Source organism: Bubalus bubalis, chromosome 17, assembly GCF_019923935.1.
Source record: "Bubalus bubalis isolate 160015118507 breed Murrah chromosome 17, NDDB_SH_1, whole genome shotgun sequence".
Classification (NCBI taxonomy): Eukaryota; Metazoa; Chordata; class Mammalia; order Artiodactyla; family Bovidae; genus Bubalus; species Bubalus bubalis.
In genome coordinates, this window is record NC_059173.1 from 14,141,833 (window position 1) to 14,158,934 (window position 17,102).

The 17,102-nt window shown below is 41.7% G+C and overlaps 1 long non-coding RNA gene across 1 annotated transcript in view; it reads right to left on the bottom strand.

Annotated features, from left to right (window-relative positions):
• LOC123329924 overlaps positions 1 to 17,102 on the bottom strand; it is an 83,500-nt gene that overhangs the window by 35,732 nt on the left and 30,666 nt on the right. The gene's annotated exons all lie outside the window — the stretch shown is intronic.

The following is a 17,102-nucleotide window of genomic DNA, read 5'->3' on the forward strand; positions in this document are numbered from 1 at the left end:
AGGAAATCCCGTGTGCAGTTTTGAAGACCATGCACGGCCAAAAATTAATAAATAAATAAATAATAATAAAGAAGCAAGGTCAGGTTTTTAACAGACTGAAATCACATTCCACTCACCTAAGCCTTCAAGATGGAGAAGGCAATGGCACCCCACTCCAGTACTCTTGCCTGGAAAATCCCATGGACGGAGGAGCTTGGTAGGCTGCCGTCCGTGGGGTCGCTAAGAGTCATACATGACTGAGCGACTTCACTTTCACTTTTCACTTTCATGCATTGGAGAGGGAAATGGCACCCCACTCCAGTGTTCTTGCCTGGAGAATCCCAGGGACGGGGTAGCCTGATGGGCTGCCGTCTATGGGGTCGCACGGAGTCGGACACGACTGAAGCGACTTAGCAGCAGCACCAGCAAGCCTTCAAGAGCTAGTGCTAGGTTGGTCAATTAAAAGTCATTTCATCTCTAGAGTCCCTTTGAGGGTTATTTAAAGAAGACTTAACAATTAATCTCTCACTTATCCCAAGAACAAAACAAGGTTTCCCACCTCCAATCTAGCCACTCTTTTCAAAATGGAGAGGTGTGGTGTTAAATTAATGTTATTAATTGTGGATTGCAATCGCAGAACTCTGTGGACCTGGCATGGTGTATTGCATCTTTCAGTTACACGTGTATTTTAATGTAGACTCAAGGTCCCTCTTGTGAAAGAATCATGAGCTCAGCAAATAGTAGAAAAACCTGACACTCATCGGTTGGTAAATATCATTTGTTCTGTCTCTGGGAGGGCAGAGACCTTGGCCCGGGTGCCCTGGAGAGATTGGATCCTTACTCCTGAGAATTATATCATCGAAGGCAAGCCCGTACTAAATGGCTAGAGAACAGTGAGAGAGGAAATGCAGATGCTAAACAAATCTGGAGGGCAACTCAACGACTATTAGCCGAGAGAGGAAACCTCAAACGACACTTAGAAATCATTCATATATACTTTCAAACTAGCAAAGTTAGCAAGGAAGGAAATAACTCCAGTGGAGGTCAACGCTGGGTAGGATTTGGTGAACCAGACATTTTTCATTCAGGGTAAATAGTACAACCTTCTAGAAACAAGCCAAGTAGATAATGCTTATCCTGAACTTTGTGTTCACTACAAATGTCCTCAGTTGTTTTGCAGAGGCCTTTGCTACTTTGTCCATCTTGGACATGGAAATCACAACCATTTGTTAACTTAATCACAGAGGTGACATCTCATCACTTTTGCTGTATTCTGCTGATTAGAAGTCAGTCTTTAGGTTCAACCCTCAGGAGGAGGGAATTATACAAAGGTGTGAACAACAAGAGATAAGGATCACGGGGTGGGGTGAGGGGGTAAGAAGGGATCTTGGAAGTCTGTCTACCACACACTTGTACAAGCCAGAGGTGAAATCAGCTCCTCTTGAACTATGGTGGGTAGAGAGTGGAGGGAGAAATCTTCCCAAGAAATATTGGGATGCTTTTACCAGGAGAAGGGTAAGTTTATATAATTTGTACAATAGTTTGCTATTTATTTAACAAGGGGCCAAGAGGCACATGGTCCCTCTCACCAAGAGGCACATGGTACCTCCCACTACTGTCAGGGCTCAACAGTGTCATCAGAGATCCTAGGTTATTTCCACTTTTTTACTCTCCCAGTTTCAGAATATCAATACTGTCTGTCCTCATGGTTCCAAGACAACTTGCCACAGCACCAGACATCACAGCCTCATCTGACAGTGTCAGATACAGGAGGAGAGAAAACGGGGAAGAGAGAAATTATTCTTAGGTAATTCTTTTTCCTTTGGGAAAGAAAATCTTTCCAAGACCACCCTCCCACAAGACTTCCTATTACATCTGTTTGAGTAGAACTAGGTCACCTTCCCATCTCTAAACCAATCATTGGCAAAGAGAAATAATACTGTGTTTTGTTTTTTCTTTCCCTCAATTTAGGCATGACCCATTACTGGACACGCAGAGTCAGACACAACTGAGCACACACGCATGCACATTACTGGACCTAGACATATTGCTTTCTGAACAACATCAGGGGAATTTATTACGAAAGAAAAAAGAAGGGGTCATTGTTGAGTGACCAAGAAGAGTGTCCATGACAGTAATGATGATTATCCTAGGCATGTTTTTCTGGCTACCTATAATCCACCAAGTCCTGGACTAAGCATTTCATATGCATTATCTCATTCGATCTTTGCAACCACCCTATGAGACACGTTCTACCTGGTACTCATTTTTTATGGGTTGAATTATGTCCTCTCCAAATTCGTATGCTAAAGTCCTACTCCCCCCCCACCTTACCCCATCAAATACCTCAGAATGTGACCTTGCTTGGGTCATTGCAGGGATAGTTAAGATGATGTAATTAGGGTGGACCCTTATCCAATATGACTGGTGTCTTTTGCAAAAGGGGAAATTTGGACACTGAGAGAAGGAAGGCAACAGGAAGAGGTGCAGGAAGAAGATGGCCATCTAAAGAGAGAGACTTCGGACGGATCCTTTCCTACACAGCTCGCAGAAGCAAGCAGCCGCCGTCACTTTGATTTCCAGCTTCTAGTTTCCAGAACCATGAGATGATAAATCTCTGTTGTTTAAGCCACACAGTTTGCAGTACTTTGCTACGGCAGCCTTAGCAAACAAAGATACCATTTTCACAGAGTAATGGCTGGGAAAGTTAGGTGAATTTCCCAAGCACTCATTCCAACCCAGGTCTCTCTGACCACAAAGCCCATGGTCCTAACCACAAATCCTGTATCCTGCAGGAATGGGGAGCTGGAGAAGGTTTGAGTGGCCCAATGGAGCCACGTTTCGGGTGGAACATCATCACTGCAGAGATCAAAAAGTTCCTTTTCGTGTCTATTGTCAATCTCTTTTATTCCAGGCTCACAGCCTCTGGCCTGGTTTTTAGGAGACAGGCAGAACCCCTCCAAGAGGCCTTCTCATAAAACCCCCTGTGTGGACAAGAAGCAGGTAATTAAGTCCCTTCCTTTCTAGGACCTGTGGTCTTGGTCTTTGATCTTTCCTCGCTCTGCCCTGAAGCTTCCTTGGCCAATGAAGGAGGTGTGAGCAGGGTGTGAGAATGGCAGGGCGAGGGCAAGTGTCTAAGGGGCCCCGGGACTCACCCAGAGCCAGGGGGATAGGGAAGGTGTGCTGGCTGGAGGCCTGACCTGCCACACATGATGTGGCCATGGCGACCCCCATCTACCCAGCCAGGGGCTGACGATGCTGTATCTAGCCTCCTTCTTTGCTCCTGAGATCCAAAGTCACCCAATAGTTTGGCATCTCTATGTACCTCCCTGCCTTCAAAAATGCATACATTTTGGTTAAAAAAAAAAAAAAAAAACATAGAGAGAGAGAGAGTGAGAGACTGAGAGCTGCTTCTTTTATCTCCAGTCATTACAAAGCTCCTCTTCCCATCCCAACCCTGGCCCCGGGGCCGCCTCCCTCACCATTCTCTACTCAGTTTGCAAGGCTGTTATTTCTGCCAAATGAGTCACTGATGTGGGAAAGTTAATTTATTTTGGCAGGCTTCATCACAGCTCTGAGAAATGGACTGTGCACTTATTGCTGCAGAAGACACAGGTTATTGTGATGATTCATTCATTCCTCTCTGCTTTCTTTCATTCATTCATTCCCAGAGCACATGACCATCACTCTCACAGATACACATGGGCAGACTCACGGATTGTTTTCTATCTCAGGGAGTAGATATGAGGCTTACATGAGGTCACGTATGTAAAAGGATTAAATAATAATAATAATTATAATAATAGCTAATCCTCATTTGAGCACTTATGTGTCAAACTGCAAGCTAAGTTTGCTTTTTTTAAAATAAATATGGCAATAAATCAAGCAGGCTTTATTTAATGCCTTTAATCCTGTTGCTGCTATCTGGGGCAGAGATGATGATTATCTTCATTTTGGAGATTCAGAGACTGAAGCTCAAAGGGGTCAAGGTGACCTGGTCACAGTCATTACATGTCTCATAAGTGGCAAAGGGAAGTCACGTCCAGCTCCATCTTATCATGATCCACATTTATAAGGTGTTGGCCACGTGGCAGGTACTGGACTTACAACATGCTTCTCCGCTCCCTGTCCTCTTGGTTTTTCACAGGAACTGTGACATAGGGACTGTGATTAGCATCTCTGTTTTACAGCTGAGCAAACCTCGTTTTGGAGAAGCAGGGCAAGTTGCCTGAGGAGGCATGGCTATTACCCAGAAGAGCTGGGCAAAGAGCAGGCAGTGAGTGGAAAGCAGGCAGTCTGGGCTCAGAAGATGCTTTGCCCTCACTGTGAGCCAAGAGCTTGGTGCTTAGCACATGTGTCCCGTTCTTATTGACCACACTCACCATCAGCACCATCAACACTCCTTCTGACATCTTTACATGGTCCCAGGCACATAGGTCCTGTGACAAGGCAGTGCTGTGTGCTCACCAAAACCCCATGTCTTCATTCTTTGAGACACACAGATGGACCCCAGCAGTGAATTGGGTTCATGCCACTGAATTCTGACCAATGGAATGTGTGGTAAGTGATGAGGGTCACTCCCAAGCCTGGTCCTAAAGAAAAGCCCATGATCCTCTATCTGCTGCTCAGATGCAGAGGATCCCATGGCACATTCTGAGATCCTAGGGGAGAGTGGAACCACTCAACTGGAAAATGTCCAGGTCCCTGGGTGATTGTCTGAAGACAAGCTCTTCCAACCTGAGCCATACTGGACTGTGATGTGGACCTCAACCTTTACTGGCTATTTGTTATAGCAGCTAGCCTATCCTTACTCATACAGATGTTACCGGAAGGATTTTTGATATAATGACATTCTGATCTAGGGTTTCCTTGCGAAAAGGCTCACCTCCACCAGAACTCAAGCTTCATAAAGGTAGAGTACCCTGTGTCAAGTGCAGGGCCTGACATACCTTAGATCTTCAGGAGATACATCTGGAAGTGACCAAATGGACCTCCCATCTCAGAGGTCCTTGGGCCACTGGAAAGCTTCCTGGATGAAGATGCAGGAACAAAGTCTTAATCATGCTACCTAATCCTCCATCCTTTCCCAATACTCATGCTAACTAACTACCCTTTTCCAATTCCCTGCATGTCCCTGGTAGAGTGCTGGGGAGACAACCCAAGCAGTAACATATAGAACTTGCTTGTCAAGTCTGACGTCATTCTACAAATATCAAGCTGACTTCATTCCATCCAATCTGGCTGTCAAATCTGGAAAAAGCCAAGCAGAGTGGGCTCCAAGCTGCACACACTACATTCAGATGTTTACAGAAAACCAGTGCATGAGGATTTGCTCAAAAGCTAAATTTCCTCTTAGCCAAAGCCCAGAAATACCTTTTAAACCCTGAGCAAATAAGCCAGAGAAGAAGGCATTTTCCCTCTGATGGAGCCCATAGAGCCTGGGAGATCTTCAATTTTGCAGGGAAGCAAGCTCACTGCAGAAAGGTGTGCTGCACAGTGGAGCCCTTCACCGCCCACAACCAGCCCCTTCAAGAACTTCCCCTTTAGTCCCAGAGCACATGGCATGTACGGCCACAAGCCCCAACCCTGACTTCAGGCTGTGAACAGAAGCCGTGACATGCACATTTAGGTCCACTTGGAGAGATGTTGACTTCGAATAAAATTAAAAGGAGCCATTGTTTTTTTTTTGTTTTTTTTTTGTTTTTAATTAACCAATCAAACAAAACCATTTCCCTATGGGGTGTTGAACTGAGTGGGATGTATACTGAACAAAGCCTGCTAGAGCTGCCATTGACATGGGGAATATTGCCTGACATTTATCAAGTTCTTAGGAGCCAAGTGATAGCTTTCTACAGAAACCTGGTTTCATCCTCACAACAAACTTCTGAGTCAGAAATGGCTGTCATTACCTCTTCTACACATGCAGAAACAGAGGGGCAGAGAGGTTAAGTCACGGGTTCAATTTCACACAGCCAGAAAGCAGCTGTCCCGGGATGCTCACTGAGCATGTCTGCAATTAGCCATGCATTAGTCCCAGCTAAAAGGCCAACTCAGCTGGGCCACATGATCTTGGGCAATGTATTCATTAAATAACTTCTCTGAGCACCTCAAGAATAGCAGTTACCTAGTTTATAAATTTAAGTGAGATGATATATGTGAACATTGCTAGAACGGTCATTGGATCTTATGGCCTTTCATCTTGCCTGTTGTTTTATTTGTAAAGTGCTATTCAGGCTTCTGGTGGTGGGAAGCAGGGGTCTGCTCCCATATCCGGATGCATCAGAGACCCTGGGGACCCAAGACCAGGAAGCAGCCAATTCCTGGGGCCTGAGTGCATTGGCAGCAGTGGGAAGAAGTAGGAAGTGACCATGGAAGGGTGAAGAGAACTTGGCGGGAAGAGCAACGAGACCTTCAAATCCAACAGCAAAACCAGTGAAAGTGGCCCCCTAGATCCAGTGTGATGTGGCCCTATTGGGTACAGCCACAGGGGTACCCCTTCTTTCTACCTATAACAGGGAAGATGATGTGTTTGATCAAGAACAAGGCAGACAGAGGAAAGCCTGTGGACCACTGGGGTGGTCAGGGCAGTGTTTGGGAGAAGGAAGGGGCCAGTTCAACAGGAAGAAATAGGCAGTCTATGAGTTTTCTGTGGCTGCTGTACCAAATGACCACAAATTGCTAGCTTAGAACACGAGAATTTTTTCTGTCTTTCAGTTCTGGAGGTCAGAAGTCTGAAATCAAGGTAGTGTCAGGCTCACACTCCTTCTGAAGGCTTGGTGGGAGGCCCCTTCCTGGCCTGTCCCAGCTGCTGGCAGCTCCAGACATTCCTTGGCTTGTGGCTTCATCACTCTAGTCTCAGCCTTTCTTTTCACCTGACCTTCTCCTCTGTGTCTCCCCACCTTCTCTTTTCTTCTCTTCTAAGGACACTTGTCATCACATTTAGGGACACCCCCCCCTTAATCGTGGATAATTTCATCTTGAGATCCTTAACTTTATTACATCTGCAAAGACCCATTTTTCAAATAAGTCACATCCACGAGTGGAAGTATCTTTTGAAGGCCACCATTCAACCTGCTACAGGCTAAGGAAATAGACGGGTTCATTTGCTCCCTAAAACTTACAATCATTAATGATTCCAAACATTAAAAAGCACAGAACATAAAATAACAGACATCCATGTACCCAGAACTCGATTTAACAGATGTTAACATTTCCCCATAATTGCTCTGATTTCTGTCTTGGAAAAGAAAAAAATATAAAACACAACAAATACATCCCTCTTTCCCTTCTCTCATTAGAGAGAACCACAATCCTGAATTTGGTCTTACACTCTCGTGCATATTGCTATACTTTCCTTGCATGTGTATGCAACTTAAAAGAATTGATAGTATTAATTCCTGTGTGTTTTTAAAGTATTACATAAGTGCTATCACACTGTATCTCTATAAAAACCTGAGGCTTCATAAAAATACAATTTAAATATCATAAATTTCATCCTTTTAAAGTTTACAATTCAGTGAAAGTGTGAAAGTGTTAGTAGCTCAATAATATCTAACTTTGCGACCCCATGAACTGTAGCCCAACAGGCTGCTCTGTCCAGGGAATTTTCCGGGTAAGAATACTGGAGTGAGTAGCCATTTCTTTCTCCAGGGGATCTTTCTGACCCAGGGATTGAACCCCGGTCTCCAGCATTGCAGGCAGATTCTTTACTGTCTGAGCATTCAGTGGCTTTTAGTATATTCACAGAATTGTGCAACCACCAGTTCAGTTCAGTCGCTCAGTCGTGTCCGACTCTTTGAGACCCCATGAATCGCAGCACACCAGGCCTCCCTGTCCATCACCAACTCCTGGAGTTCACTCAGACTCACGTCCATCGAGTCAGTGATGCCTGCAGCCATCTCATCCTCTGCTGTCCCCTTTTCCTCCTGCCCCCAATCCCTCCCAGCATCAGAGTCTTTTCCAATGAGTCAACTCTTTGCATGAGGTGGCCAAAGTACTGGAGCTTCAGCTTCAGCATCATTCCCTCCAAAGAACACTCAGGGCTGATCTTCTTCAGAATGGACTGGTTGGCTCTCCTTGCAGTCCAAGGGACTCTCAAGAGTCTTCTCCAACACCACAGTTCAAAAGCATCAATTCTTCAGCGCTCAGCTTTCTTCACAGCCCAACTCTCACATCCATACATGACCACTGGAAAAACCAGAGCCTTGACTAGACGGACCTTTGCTGGCAAAGAAATGTCTCTGCTTTTCAATATTCTATCTAGGTTGGTCATAACTTTCCTTCCAAGGAGTAAGCGTCTTTTAATTTCATGGCTGCAGTCACCACCTGCAGTGATTTTGGAGCCCAAAAAAATAAAGTCTGACACTGTTTCCACTGTTTCCCCATCTATTTGCCATGAAGTGATGGGACCAGATGCCATGATCTTCGTTTTCTGAATGTTGAGCTTTAAGCCAACTTTTTCACTCTCCTCTTTCACTTTCATCAAGAGGCTTTTTAGTTATCTAATTCTAGACCATTTTCGTTACCCCAGAAAGATCATCATCACACCCCTGCCTTTCTTTACCCTCCAACCTCTGGCAAGCACTACTAGTCTACTTCCTGTCTCTACTAATTGGTCTATTTGAGACACTCCATTTAAATGAAATACATGTGGTTGTTGGGTATCTTTAGTTTAGCATAAAGTTATTAAAGCTTCCCTAGCAGCTCAGACAGTAAAGAATCTGCCTGTAATGCAGAAGATGCAGGAGACAGGAGTTCAGTCCCTGGGTCAGGAACATTCCCTGGAGAAGGACATGGCAACCTACTCTAGTAATCTTACCTGGAGAATCCCATGGGCAGAGGAGTCTGGCAGGCTACAGTCCATGGGGTTGAAAAGAGTTGGACATACCTGAGCAATTAAGACCAGTTTTCAAAGTTTATCTGTGTTGTACCATGCATCAATTCTTCCTTTTTATGACTGAATAATATCTTATTGTATGGAAGGACCATATTTTGCTTATCCTTACGTCATTTGATAGACATTTAGGTTGTTGCCACTTTTCGGCTATTTTATGATGTTGCTGTGAACATTCATGTACATGATTTTGTGTGGATGTATGTTTCAGTTCTCTTGGGAATGTATTTAAGAGTGAAATTACTAGGTCACACGGTAACTCTATGTTTAACTTTTTGAGGAACTGTTTAACAGTCTTCCAAAGTGGCTGTTTCATTTTGCTCTGTCCCAAGCAATGATGAGGGTTTCCAATTTCTGTGCATCCTTGCCAATATTTGTTACTGGCTATCTTTTTTATTATAGTCATCCTAGTGGGTGTGAAGTGGTTATCTCACTGAGGTTTAGATATTCATTTTTCTGATGGTAATGACACTGAGCACCTTTTCACATATTTATTGGCCATTTCTGTATTTTCAGTTGAGAAATATTTATTCAACTCTTTTCTCCTATTTAAAAAACTGCATTATTTTTCTTTTTATTGAGTGGTAAGAGTTTTTAAAAATGCATTCTGGATACAAGTCTTTTATCAGTTATATGATTTGAAAATATTTTTTTCCCTTTCTGGGGAAGAACACACAAAAATTTTAAATATTATGTCCAACTTATCTATTTTTTCCATTTGTCACTTTATTTTTTAATTTTCATGTCATTTCTAAGAAACCACCACCTAATCCAGGGTTACAAAGATTTATGCCTATATTTTCTTCTAAGAATTTTATAGTTTTAGCTCTTACATTGAGGCCTTTGATCCATTTTGGGTTAAATCCTGTAGATGGTATAAAGTAGGGTCCCAGCTTAGTGCTTACACATGTAGATGTCTTTCTTGTATGTGCCCCAGTACATATTGTGGAAAAAATAGTTTTTTGGCCACTGAAGCATGTCTTGGCACCCTCGTTGAAAATCAATCAAATACAAATGTAAAGGTTGATTTCTGGACTCAATTCTATTTCATTGACCTATACGTCTCTTCATATACTAGTACCACACTGTCTTGATTATAGTAGTTTTGCAGTAGGTTTTGAAATAGGGACATGTCAGTCCTTGAAATTTGTTCTTTTTCAGGAGTTTTGGCTCTTCTAGATCTCTTGCATTTCCATCTCAATAGTAGCATCAGCTTGTCAATTTCTATGGAGAAGATGGCTTGAATTTCGATAGAGATTGCACTGAGTATTGAATTAATATTGAGATTAATCTGAGCAGTACTGCCATTGTCACAGTATTATATTATGTCTTTCAACTTATAATCATGGGGATTCTTTCAATTTACTTAGGTCTTTAATTTTTCAATGGTATTTTATAGTTTTTAATATTCAAATCTTATACTTTGGTTAAATGTATCTCTATTTCATTTTTTTATGCCATTATAAATGGAGTTGTTTCCTTAATTTTGTTTTCAGTCTGTTTATTGTTAATGTATATAAACATAATTATTATATATTGATTCTGTATCCTACAACCTTGCTTAACTCACTTTAAAGTTCTAATAATTTTTATCTTTGTTTTTTGCATTTGTGGATTCCTTATGAATTTCTACATACAAGATCATTCCATCTGCAAATAGAGATAGTTTTACATCTTCTTTTCTAATCTGGTTGCCTTTTATTTCTTCCTCTTGCTTAATTGCCCTAGCTAAAACCTCCAGCACAATGTTGAATAGAAGTGGTGACAGTGGATATCCTTGTCTTGCTTCTGATCTTAGAGAGAAATTAGTCAGTCTTTCATCATTAAGTATGAGGTTAGCTGTAGGGTTTTTCATAGATGCCCTTTATCAGATTGAGAAAGTTCCTTCTATTCCTAGTTTTTGAGTGCTTTTTTTTTTTTTTTCCAATCATGAAAGGATTTTGGATTTTGTCAAGTACTCTTTCTGCACCTATTGAAATGATTGTGTGATTTCTCCCCTTTAATCTATTAACATGGCACATTACATTGACTAGTTTTTTAGTATGTTGAACCAATCTTGCATTCCTGGGATAAATCCCACTTGGTCATGGTGTATGATCCATCTTATATGTTGCTGGATTTAGCTTGCTTTGTTGAGAAATTCTGCATCTATATTTACTAGAGATATTTTTACTAGACCATACTATATTTACTAGGCCGTACTACAGTATGGTCTGTAATTTTGGTGTCTTTGGTTTCAGTATCTTAGTAATACTGGCCACGGGAATGATTTGGGATGTATTCTCTCTTCTCTGACTTTTCTGGAGAGTGTGTGAAGGGAACAGTCTTAATTATCCCCTTTTAACACTTTTAAAAATTATTCTTTACATGTAGGGTAGAATTCTCCAGTGAAGCCATTTGTGCCTGGGCTTTTCTTCATCGGAAGTTTGTTTAATTACATATCAAATTCTTTAAATTTTAATGATAGTTTTTCAAAGGTCTAGCATACGGTCTCTCCTAGAGAATGTTTCATGTGCACTTGAGAAGAATGGTCACTGATGTTTTGGGGTAAAGTGTTTAATAGACACCTAAGAGGCCTGGTTGGTTTACAGTACTGTTCAAGTCTTCTATTTCTTTGTTAATCTCCTGCCTTTTGGTAAGTACTGTATTGATATCTCCAACTTTTATCACTGCATAGTCTAGTTCTCCTTGCAGTTCTGTCAGTTTTTGCTTCCTGCATTTCAGGACTCTGTTATTGCCTTGACTGATTGATTATCATTATGAAATGTCCTTCTTTGTCTCAAGTACAGTTTTTTCTTAATGTCCATTCTGTCTGATATTTGTATAGCCATTCTAGTTCCCTTTTGGCATGATATACTTTCTTCCATCCTTTTATTCTCAATATGCTTGCGTCTTTGCATCTAAACTCTTTACATAAATAGCGTATAGTTGGATTTTAAAAATTCATCCTGCTCATTTTTGCTTTTGAGTGGTGTGTTTAGTTTCCTGGTGGCTCAGATGGTAAAGAATCTGCCTGCAATGAAGGAGAACTGAGTTTGATCATTGGGTCAGGAAGATTCCCCTGGAAAAGGAAATGGCTACCCACTCTAGAATTCTTGCCTGGATAATCCCATGGACAGAGGAGCCCGGTGGGCTACATGCCATGGGGTCGGGTCACAAAGAGTCATACACGACTGAGCGACTAACACTTTCACTATAAGGTAGAGTTTAATGTAATTATGGATGAGGTGTCTGTAATTTTTCTATTTGTTTTTCTATGAGTCTATGTCTTTTTCTTTAACCTCTATTCCTCTATCACTGCCTCCTTTTGTGTTAAATATACATTTTCCAGGGTACCATTTTAATTCCCTTGTTCTTTCTTTTGCTACATTTTTTTGAGTTAACTTTCTTAGTCATTGTCCTGCAATTAACACCTTCATTTAAAACATCTGCTGTTGCTGCTGCTGCTGCTGCTAAGTCGCTTCAGTCGTGTTCAACTTTGTGCGAGTTCAGACTAATACCAACTTAATTTCAACAGCACACAAAAACTTTATTTCAAAATAGCTTTTTTCCTTACCCTGCCTTTGTGTTATTGCTCTCACAACACAGTACACAGAAAAACTACATCTTTCTCATTATAAGCCCACCAACACAAGTTAATAGTTATTACTTTATTCTGTTCTTTTAAATAACAAAGGAAAAGAAAAGTACTTTTATGCATTATTTTATATTTACCAATATAATTATCTTTACTTGTGCTCTTAATTGCTTTCCGGGATTCAAGTTAATGCCTAGGGTGCTTTAACGGCAACCCACTCCAGTACTCTTGCCTGGAAAATCCCATGGACGGAGGAGCCTGGTGGGCTGCAGTCCATGGGGTCGCTAAGAGTCGGACACGGCTGAGCGACTTCACTTTCGATTTTCACTCTCATGCATTGGAGAAGGAAATGGCAGCCCACTCCAGTGTTCTTGCCTGGAGAATCCCAGGGATGAGGGAGCCTGGTGGGCTGCCGTCTATGGGGTCTCACAGAGTCGGACACGACTGAAGCGACTTAGCAGCAGCAGCTTTAATTTTAACCCGAATGATTCTCTTTAGTATTTCTTGTAGAACAAGTCTCCCAGCAATAAATATGCTTCTTATCTGTCAATGTCTTCACCTTCATTTTTGAAGGATAGATATACTGGGTATGGAATCCTTTGTTCACAGTCTTCCTTTTGGAACCTTGAATATGTCATCCTGCTGCTTCCTAAACTTAATGATTTCAGATGAGAAATCCATTGTTAATCTTAATGAGGTATGAGGTAATGAGTCACTTTTCTCTGCTTTCAAGATTTTCTCCTGGTCTTCCCTTTTGACAGTTGGACTATCTGTGACATATCTGTGTCCAGATATGGGTTCTTTGAGTTTACTCTACTTGGAGTTTGTTAAGCTACTTGGATGTGCAGGTTAGTTTTTTCTTAAAGCAAATTTGTGATATTATTTGAATATTCCTTCTTCCCCTTTCTCTCCTTTCTTTTGAGGACTCCCATTATACATTCAATGGTATACCACAGGTCTCTAAAGCTCTGTTCATTTATCTTCATTCATTTTTCTTTCTGTTGCTCAAACTGGATACTCTCAATTCACCTGTCCTCAAGTTTGCGAATTCTTTCTTCTGCCAACTCAAATCTGCTCAAGTTCGTCCACTGAATTTTTCTAATTATGGCATTGCACTTTTCAACTCCAGAACATCTATGTGGTTCTTTGAAAAGTAATTTCTACCCCATTATTGATATCTCTATCTGGCAGTACTTCATCTCATGTGTGTGTGCGTGCTCAGTCCCTTCAGGAGTGTTCAACTCTTTATGACCCTATGGACTGTAGCCCACCAGGCTCCTCTGTCCATGGGATTCTCCAGGAAAGAATACTGGAGTAGGTTGCCATGCCCTCCTCCAGGGGATCTTCAAACCCAGGAATCAAAACCACGTCTCCTGTGTCTCCTGCATTACAGGCGGACTCTTTACCACTGAGCCACCACGGACACCCACTTCATCTCATCCTTTTCTTTTATCCTTTAGACATGGTTTCTTTTAGTTCTTTGAACATATTTAATACAGTTTATTTAAAATCTTTGTCTGGCAAGTCCAATGTCTTGGCTTCCAAAGGGACTGATTTCTGTGTATGAGCCATATATTCTGATTTTTTGAATGTCTAATATTTTTTATAGAAAACTGGACTTGTTAGTAATATGGCAACTCCAGAGATCAAACTTTCTCCCCAGGGCTTTTGCTTTTTGTTGTTGTTACTGTTTGTTTAGTGACTTTCCTGGACTTATTCTGTAAAGTCTTTAATCTTTGTTGTGCATAATCACTGAAATCTCTGCTCTGCTATCTTAGTGGTCAGTTTTTTTTATTTAACAGAGATTTTCATAAATACCTTGAACCAGTTAGTCTCCCAGTCTTTGCTGAAGGTTTATGTGTGTTGGGTTATACTTTTCATGCTCTGGCAGGCAGTTTTTCTAACTGCTTTAATCTTAACTTGTGCTTGTACACAGCTCTTCAAGGTTAGCTAGAGCTGAGCTTTAAGTGACCCACTCCAGTGTTCTTGCCTGGAGAATCCCAGGGATGGGGGAGCCTGGTGGGCTGCCGTCTATGGGGTCGCACAGAGTCGGACACAACTGAAGTGACTTAGCAGCAGCAGCAGCAAGGTATTTATGACCATACACACAGTCTTGCATGTATGCAAGACCTTCCGAATTCCCAGGTTTATATCAGAACTTTCCAAAGCCCCCTAGGGACAGTTGTTACTTTTTCTGTTGTTTGATCAGCTTCTTTTAATCCCAAATGGTAGAACTGCCTTGGGTGACTGTGATGTTAAAAAATTGCCACTGACTGTTTTTGACAAATGCTATGGAGATAGATCTGGGAGAGCTCTGAGTCAGGTCAGATAAAGACAAGACCTAAGAATGGACCTTTTCAGCAAGCCACCAGACAGGTTATATGGTGACAGTTCTCTGGGAATGGGACTTTTGGAGAGCTCTAAACCCATTTGATGCCTCTAGCAGCTGCTAGCAGGGAGAAAAGTGGGGTTAGGGTAGGTAAGTTAAAACAAGGCAAAACTCATTGTTGTCACTGAAATTCAGTCATTAAAAAATAATCTTTAGATTGTTGTAAACCTTTAATTTCCAGAGTTCTCAAAAAGTTCTTTTTGACAATTTTTTATAGTTCTCATTGCTTTTATGGAGAAGCACGATTTCAGAGGTCCTTTCTCTTCCATTCTGAAAGTGCTCCCAGTTCAGTCAGTCAGTTCAGCTGTTCAGTCGTGTCCGACTCTTTGTGACCCCATGGACTGCAGCACTCCAGGCCTCCCTGTCCATCGCCAACTCCCAGAGTTTACTCAAACTCATGTCCATTGAGTTAGTGATGCCATCCAACCATCTCATCCTCTGCCTTTCCCCTCTCCTCCTGCCTTCAATCTTTCCCAGCATCAGGGTCTTTTCAAATGAGTCAGTTCTTCACATCAGGTGGCCAAAGTATTGGAGTTTCAGCTTCAGCATCAGTCCTTCCAATGAATATTCAGGACGGATTTCCTTTAGGATGGACTGGCTGGATTTCCTTGCAGTCCAAGGGACTCTCCAGAGTCTTCTCCAACATCACAGTTCAAAGGCATCAATTATTCGGTGCTCAGCATTTTTTATAGTTCAACTCTCACATCCATACATGACCACTGGAAAAACCATAGCTTTGACTAGATGGACCTTTGTTGGCAAAGTAATGTCTCTGCTTTTTAATATACTGTCTAGGTTGGTCACAACTTTTCTTCCAGGAGCAAGCGTCTTTTAATTTCATGGCTACAGTCACCATCTGCAGTGATTTTGGAGCCCCCCAAAATAAAGTCTGTCACTATTTCCACTGTGTCCCCATCTATTTGTCACGGAGCGATGGGACCAGAGGCCATGATCTTAGTTTTCTTAATGTTGAGTTTTAAAGCCAACTTTTTCACTCTCTTCTTTCACTTTCATCAAGAGGCTCTTTAGTTCTTCTTCGCTTTCTGCCTTAAGGGTGGTGTCATCTGCATATCTGAGGTTATTGATATTTCTCCTGGAAATCCTGATTCCAGCTTGTGCTTCATCCAGCCCAGCATTTCTCATGATGTACTCTGCATAGAACTTAAATAAGCAGGGTGACAATATATAGCCTTGATGTACTTCTTTTCCCATTTGGAACCAGTCTGTTGTTCCAGGTCCAGTTCTAATTGTTGCTTCCTGACCTGCATATAGATTTCTCAAGAGGCAGGTCAGGTGGTCAGATATTCCTATCTTTTGCAGAATTTTCCACAGTTTATTGTGATCCATACAGTCAAAGGCTTTGGCATAGTCAATAAAGCAGAAATAGATGTTTTTCTGGAACTCTCTTGCTTTTTTGATGAACCAACAGAGGTTGGCAATTTGATCTCTAGTTCCTCTGCCTTTTCTAAAACCAACTTGAACATCTGGAATTTCACGGTTCATGTACTGTTGAAGCCTGGCTTGGAGAATTTTGAGCATTACTTTACTAGTGTGTGAGATGAGTGCAATTGTGTGATAGTTTAAGCATTCTTTGGCATTGCCTTTCTTTGGGATTGGAATGAAAACTGACCTTTTCCAGTCCCGTGGCCACTGCTGAGTCTTCCAAATTTACTGGCATATTGAGTGTAGCACTTTCACAGCATCATCTTCTAGGATTTGAAATAGCTCAATGGAATTTCATCACCTCCACTAGCTTTGTTCGTAGTGATGCTTTCTAAGGCCCAATTGACTTCGCATTCCAGGATGTCTGGCTCTAGGTTGGTGATCACACCATCGTGATTATCTGGGCCATGAAGATCTTTTTTGTATAGTTCTTCTGCATATTCTTGCCACCTCCTCTTAATATCTTCTGCTTCTGTTAGGTCCATACCATTTCTGTCCTTTATTGTACCCATCTTTGCATGAAATGTTCCCTTGGTATCTCTAATTTTCTTGAAGAGATCTCTAGACTTTCCCATTCTATTGTTTTGCTCTATTTCTTTGCACTGATCACTGAAGAAGGCTTTCTTATCTCTTCTTGCTATTCTTTGGAACTCTGCATTCAAATGGGTATTTCTTTCCTTTTCTCCTTTGCCTTTCACTTCTCTTCTTTACACAGTTATTTGTAAGGCCTCCTCAGACAACAATTTTACTTTTTTGCATTTCTTTTCCTTGAGGATGGTCTTGATTCCTGCCTCCTGTACAATGTCATGAACCTCCATCCA